The sequence below is a fragment of the Penaeus vannamei genome, chromosome 17 (genome assembly GCF_042767895.1).
Source record: "Penaeus vannamei isolate JL-2024 chromosome 17, ASM4276789v1, whole genome shotgun sequence".
In the NCBI taxonomy this organism is placed as follows: Eukaryota; Metazoa; Arthropoda; class Malacostraca; order Decapoda; family Penaeidae; genus Penaeus; species Penaeus vannamei.
Window position 1 is genome coordinate 716,229 of NC_091565.1, and position 7,580 is coordinate 723,808.

Genomic DNA, 7,580 nt, shown 5'->3' on the forward strand with positions numbered 1-7,580 from the left:
ACGTTGCAAGTTGCAAGTGGAGACGCCAGTCATTGTTGACTTCGCGCAGCTCAAGCCATTTCCTTCGTGTCCAAAGCTACCTAACGCGTCCAGATCTTCATATCGAGGAAAAATAGTCTCAAAATCAGAATCCAGGTGCCAAACGCTGGACCAAATCCTGGTACAGACATCATTCGGTCTCAAGTAGTTTCAACCCCGAGTCATGTCGAGGCGAATTCGCATTATTTTCGTATAAAGGAAATAGAGGCGAATTCGCATTATTTTCGTATAAAGGAAATAGAGGCGAATTCGCATTATTTTCGTATAAAGGAAATAGAGGCGAATTCGCATTATTTTCGTATAAAGGAAATACAAATCATGTCCCTTTTTACGAGTGAACAACGAGACGTGACCTCATCCCCGCATCCCGCCCCGAGCAACAGCGTGACATTGCGCGGAGAGCGAAATGAACAACGAACCTAAATAATGATACCAAAATAGCCACGTATTGTTGCTTGAGCTCACGTTCAGCCCTCGGAGACTGCCTACAGGAAACGCGTTATCACTCTCTGCTTCTCTTCCTCTCTCGCTTTCTGGGGATACTCTCTGGTTATCCGTTTATCGTCTTCCTATCTATTCATCTCTTGTTTTTACTCTCTCTCTGGCTGTCTGTTCGTCTTCTGCCTTCTTCCTCATCTGTCCCTATCTCCCTCTCTCTTTCACACTTGCTCCCTCCCTCTATCCCTCTCTCCTTACAATTTCTCCGTATCCCCTTTTCTTCCCTTCCTCCCTCCTTCTCTCCTTCCCACGCCCTCCCTCTCTCCTTACACTTTCTCCATCTCCCCTCTCCCTCTCTCCTTATACTTTTACACTTTCTCCCTCTCCCTCCTTCTCTCCCTTCCACGTCGTCCCTCCCTTTATCGCTCTTTATTTACACTTTCTCCCTCTCCTCTCTCCTTCTCCCTCCTGCATACACGAAAGCAGAGCCAGCCATATGGCAACACTCCCTTTATCACTTGTGTTTCCGCTGTGCGTCCGGTTTTTATTATTTTTAGACCGCTTAGTACAACTACGGTTCAGGGAGTTACCTTAACCAGCGCAACAGACGAGAAAATAAAAATTAGAAGGAACAGCAACGAAAAAAAAAGACAACAGGAAAAAATACTAGAAAATTCACGCGGGAAAAGGGAAGTAAAAGTAGCATTTGTTGTCTATGAATAGAACAGAAGCGTTTTGTCTACGTGTCATAAGGGTGGGAGTGTTAGGTTAGAATGCCGCATTCTCGCCTGTTCTGACGTTCACTGGCACGGTCACTAGCATACGTTTACATTTCACAAGAGATCTTTTAAGTCAAATCTGAAGTTGTTAAAAGTTAATGCTTTAAAGTTTTGAGTCAAATCTGAATATATTAAGAGAAATTAACGTTTTAAATATTCACGCGCACACGAATGCAAACAACACATTAGACTGTTTTTTATTTTTGTCTATATTTCTGTCCGTCTATCTGTCCATCTATCTGTTTATCTGTTTATCTTTGTTTATTTATCTATCTATCTCTATCAATCTGTCCATCTATCCATCTCTCAGTCTGTCTCTCTACATACATATATACAGAGGGAAACAGAGAGAGCGAGAGCGAGAGAGGGAGAAAGAGAGAGTGAGAGAGAGAGACAGAGAAAGTGAGGGAAAGGGAAAGGGAAAGAGAGAGAGAGAGAGAGAGAGAGAGAGAGAGAGAGAGAGAAAGAGAAAGAGAAAGAGAAAGAGAAAGAGAAAGAGAAAGAGAAAGAGAAAGAGAAAGAGAAAGAGAAAGAGAGAGAGAGAGAGAGAGAGAGAGAGAGAGAGGAGAGAGAGAGAGAGAGAGAGAGAGAGAGAGAGAGAGAGCGTGCTGTCCCGTCTGTGCAACAAAAATGATTCTCACAGCCTTACGAATGGAACACCAGATCCCTATTGCTAAATCGAGTACCCATATTCTTACACCAGCCTCCCATCCCGTCGCCACAACCAATGAACAATTCCCTGCACAATACCCCAACAACATACCGAGGGAGACAGACTAGTGCATGTGGACTTTGAAGATGTTTTGGAGATAAAAGCGTGACGTCAAAGTGGCAAATCAGAGATAAGGTATCTATCCAACGTGGGAACTGCTGGACCCTTGGAACAACTATCAGCAGAGCCTCGGGCGATCTGACAAAACAACAAACAACATACTTGGCACTAGGATGAAGGGGGGGAGGGAGGGGGAGGGGGGAGGGGGTGTGCGGGGGGTGAGGGAAGAGGGGAGGGAGGGGGGGTGACAGAGAGAAGAGGGGGGAAGGGGTGACAGAAAGAAGAGAGGGGGAGAGGGAAGAGGGAGGAGGGAGAGGGGTGACAGAGGAGAAGAGGGGGAGAGAGGAAGGGAGAGGAGAGACAGAAGGAAGAGGGGGGAGGGAGAGACAGAGAAAAGGAAGAGGGGAGGAGAGACGGAAGGAAGGATGGTGAGACAGAGGGAAAGACGGGGAAGTAGAGGGAGCTGAAGAGGGGAAGAGAGGGGAAAAGTGGAGGGGTAAAAAGAGAGTTCAGAGGGAGAGAGAGAGGGAAGTGTAAGGGGTTTTGCGAGGGAGAAGGAAGAGGGGGGAAAAGAGGAGGGTTCACGAGGGAGAGGCAAAAGGGGAGGAGGGGGAGGGGGTAAGCCACCTGAGGGGAGAGGGGAGAGACACGGGGTGAGGGGGCAAGAGGGGAGACGTATCTGACAGGCGGCCAGACACGTGGCTCTCGGCCCTCTGAGACGAGAGAGGCGAGAAATATTAAGGTCGTTAATCCCCTCAAGTGATAAGGCCATTCTGTGACTAAAAGACGAGGCAGGGCGCTGCGATTCCGCCCGAGAGAAGCCGTCTCGAGGGCGCTTTGTCTCGGCGGCGCCCCTCGAGCGAGTGCAGGGCGATCGCGACAGCCGGGCCGATTTACTACAGGTACTCGTCGTCTCGCTGGTGGAAGCGTCGGCTGATCCATCTCGCTGCCGTAAAACCCATGAGATTTAACAGTATGTTGGGAGAGGGAGAGGGAGAGGGAGAGGGAGAGGGCGAGGGAGAGGGAGAGGGAGAGGGAGAGAGGGGGAGGGAGGGAGAGGGAGAGCGTCAGGCGTGCTGCGTGTTGCAAAATCGTGATTCACGTGTGGGTACAGGCGAGTGGGAGGCCCAGGGGGGGGATGGGTGGGGGGAGTGATTCACTCAGGGTATCAGGGTGTGGTAATCGAAGAAGGGTGCATGTCTGCGCGCGCGCGCGCGTGCCTCTCCGCCGTGACCCCTAACATATCAAGTCTCCCCGGTGTTACTAAGCACCAGTTTGTTACTGGAGGCAGAGCTCTGACGCCGCGCCGAGTAGGAATGTTGTGAAAGGCGAGTCGGGAAACTCAACACATCGCGCTGCTTTCCGGTCCTGCTCTCGGCCAGCGCGTTTCTCTTGCACTTTCGAGCGTTTAGGCGATTTCACAAAGCCTGCGAGCGCGTGGTGGGAGTGCCAAAATGGCTGAAATCCATGTCCAGCAATCACCCTCATCACGAGGCCCCCCCTCTCTCTATGTTTTTGTCTCTGTCTCTCTGTCTCTCAGTCAGTCAGTCTGTCTATCTGTCTCTCTCTCTATATATATATGTATATATATAAATACACACACACACACACACACACACACACACACACACACACACACACACACACATATATATATATATACATAGATAGATAGATAGATAGCTATAGATATATAGATCTCTCTCCCTCTATTTCCGTCTCTGTCTCTCTCCCCTCCACCAATCATATCAACAGATAAAGGGCGGAATCAAAGCCACTTGCATTATGCGAATTGTCTGTTAAACCTGACCTGCTTGCGACAGCCCTTGACTTGGCAGACGTCTCCCTCCCGGAGCTCCTAACCCGGGAACAATGGCCACGACTCTTTATTAAAAGACGAAAAAAGACGCTAATAAACCGACTGCTTGCCTCCGCGAAGACCTCTTCCCCACCCCACCCCGTGATGGAAGAGCTAATAACGGATGCATTTCGAAAAAACAAAAATAAGTGGCAGTGGCTAGGAATCCTCAGACAATTCATGGCACTCGGCACAAGTTCTTGTTTTCTGCACCCCCCCCCCCCCGGGCACATGAACAAAGCTATCGTGAACAGCAGAAGCGTGGTGTTTTGTTCCCTGTGACAGAAGAAGGAAATTTATTGTGTAGCTAAGCACACGAAGGTGCTTAGAAACACACACACATGTATGTATAGAGACACACACACACAATATATATATATATATATATATATATATATATATATATATATATATATATATATATATATATATATATATATAACACACACACACACACACACACACACATATATATATATATACACATATATATATATATACACATATATATATATACACACAGACATATACACACACACACACATACATATACACACACACACATACACACACACACATATACACACACACACACATATACACACACACACACATATACACACACACACATACACACACACACACACACAAATATATACATACATACATATATCACACACACACACATATATGTATATACGTACATAAATGCATGCGTACACACACATACACGCAGTGTGTGTGCGTGTGTATGCGCGTGTGCGTGTGTGTGTGTGTGTGTGCGCGCGCGTGTGCGTACATACACAGACACACATATACATACGTATGCATGCATGTATATGTACACACAAAGGCGCGCGAGCACACACACACACACATACATATATATGCATATATATTTAGAATGATTTTCCGCGGCGTACCCCCCCCCCCCCTGGCCAGTCCGCCCCACGTCGAGGCCCCAAAGACCAGCCTCCGACCGCCTGGCAATGGATCACTTGAGCCCAGAGAGATTTGGCTCCCCCAGAAGCGCCAGCCGTGCTTGTTTCCCCGTCGCCGCGGCCGGGCGAGCGCTGACGCCGCGGCCGCACCTGGGCCGGCGTGGGGGGGGGGGGGGGGGCAGCGTGCATTGTCAGCGACCTTCCTCTCCGTGCTACATGCATTCGAACGCATGAGGGAACAGACTCATCTATTTACATCAAAACGGACGGACTTCGCGATTATTTTTTTGATGTACGAACAATCTACATGTACACATACACACGTATGTATGTATGCGTGCATGTGTGTAAGTATACATGTATCAGTATGCTTACACATACATCATACTTTCGCCTCGCGCGCGCGCGCCAGTAAATGCGCGCGTGCGCGTGCGTACATGTGTATCGATCTTGACATGGCTCCATTAAATACGTATATATTTATGTGAATTGCAGAGTAGACAGCAAATGACAGCGACGGCAAGTCGACTTACCAAGTGTGCTAAAGTCGTCAGAGGTTAACGTGGTCTCGAGTGCTGGCGCGTCTGGCCTGGGGAAGCGAGAGGGACCGGGGTGGTGGCCGCTGCTACAGCTCCTGCTAGAGAACCACGGGAAAAACGTCCATATTGTTCAAAAGGCGAAAAACGAAATGCGCCAGCCTGGGGATGAAGTGGCCCTCCAGGATTCTTCGGTTGCCGGTGGGAGCGAGGCGAGGGCACGCCTGTCAACGCGTATGGCGGGGCAAGCTCTCGTCTCGTTCACCTCCTCCGGGCGGCGAGATGAGACCGACGGCGCCTTCGACACGGGGGCGGCAGCTCGGTGCGTAGCCGGGCGGCGGGAACGAGCGAGTCCGGGAGTCGTGGCTCAACAGCGCGTCGACCGTCAAGACGTCCGCGAGCGAGAGAGACGACCTCTTCTCTGCGCGACACACGTGGAGCGACTGAGGCAGCGAGGGGCGAGGTAGCGGTCCCTGGGCTGGCTGGCTGGCTGACGGGAGGGAAGGGGCTGACGGCGAGGGGGGCGCGCTCGCTAGTGTGGTGGGGGAGGCAACGGGGACTGGCTGACGAACTGGCTGGCTGGGAGAAACAAAGTTCTTGCTGGCAAGTTCGCCGTCTTCCCCACTTGCACGTTGGTCCCGCGAAGCATGTGACTCCGACCTCGTCTTTTCGAGCGTCCTGACGGAGGCAGCTTGGCGAGCGGGCGGGAATGCAAGCGTCCGGTGCCAAGAGCAGCGCCTCAGAACGGTCAGAGACGGAGGTATGGAGGTATATGGGAGAGAGTGTAATGCGGCCAGGGGACAGAACCAGACAATTCTGGATACGGGAGCAGCAAGCGATCAATACGGGCGGCAGGTTCCAGCACGCATGCCACATGGGCGAGCAGACGCGGCCAGGGGTGCTGGCGGAGGTACGGACCTGCAGGTGGCCTGTCTGCATGAGATCCTCACCTGGCCCTGTCACCTCATTCCTTTTGCTTCGGAGAATCCCGGAGACAATTCTTCATTTATTATATCTAATTTTTCTCAACGGTCAGTCTCAAACCGAGGCTGAAGTAACGTATGATCGAATTTCAGGGGCAGTGGCTTACGCCGTTACTGGCGCAAATGGAGAACCGAATGTGCAACGCACAGCTGTGAAGTAATTTCGTTGCTTGTATAAATGCCTGTTTATTTCACATGTTCTCTATTCTTTCTTTCCGGCAAACACGTCCTCGAGTCAGATGCTGGCATTCGCCGAATCGTGGAATTACAGAAGCGGGAGCAGAAAATGAATGGGAGAGGCGGCCGCATCGCTGATGAAATAAACATCGGCACCTGCGTCGGAGGCTGCGCTCAAGAGGGGCACAAGCGCCGGGTCGCGCCGGAGTCGGCACTCACGCCGACTAATGGATTATTTTGATTGTTACAGGCGAGACTAAGACCCGCCTTGCCTGCCGCGGGGACAGGCTTGGACAAGGGATATTTGGGCCACTTCGCGACGCCGCGGGGAGAGGCGAGGGGAAGCGCCGGCCGAGCATCAAGGGTCAACGGCAAGGAGCAGTCATCGCCGCGCCGGGACCGAGCCTCGCGAACGAACATCAGGCTACCGAGGGAAAGAGAACAAAAGACACTTCGTGAGCGAATGAAATAGATTCCTATACCTATTTACGCATAACCATTTCTTTTCCGCATAAATTGGGATCATGCAAGTTGTACCGCGGACCGTGCCAGGTGTCCACGGAGGTGCTTGCGCGCACGCTCACGCAGCACTCGGTCCTTCCTCAACCCCGCACCTGTTTCGGCCGCCCCGAACGAGGTCGCTCACCCGCGCCCCTCTCTGCCCCACCAGCACCTCCTCCTCACGAAATGGAGGCCCGGAATCGAATTAACTTTTTAGCTGACTCCGCCGTCCTTCCCTGGACAACGAAGAGCTAAATCATCTCTTCTCATAGCCAGCCTTTTCTCCTGTTTTAGTGCTAGTTTTCACTTTGATCGCTGCTTCCGTTTCCTTGCTTTTGACCGATTTTTAAAATGTTATTCAGACCCACGTGCTTGAAAGATATCAGATAGGCCTACATCTTGGACGTGTGGTTATCGCGGTCCCTGCCTGTTGTTCTTTGTCTCACTTCGCGCTAAGATCTTTATCACTATTCTTTATATGATGGAATTTTTATACGACGATCAGCAATGCTCACTTCGACGTTGGTTGCTGTTTTCTTACCAATACTCATGCAAT

General features: G+C 50.8%; 1 protein-coding gene across 1 annotated transcript in view; it reads right to left on the reverse strand.

Moving 5' to 3' along the window:
* LOC113822408 (influenza virus NS1A-binding protein homolog B-like) overlaps positions 1 to 5,808 on the reverse strand; it is a 26,550-nt gene extending 20,742 nt beyond the window's left edge. Inside the window, exon 1 of the mRNA XM_027374942.2 lies at positions 5,361 to 5,808. The gene's annotated coding sequence lies outside the window, so the exon portion shown is untranslated. The remainder of the gene's footprint in view (positions 1 to 5,360) is intronic.
* Between the last annotated feature and the right edge of the window lie 1,772 nt (positions 5,809 to 7,580).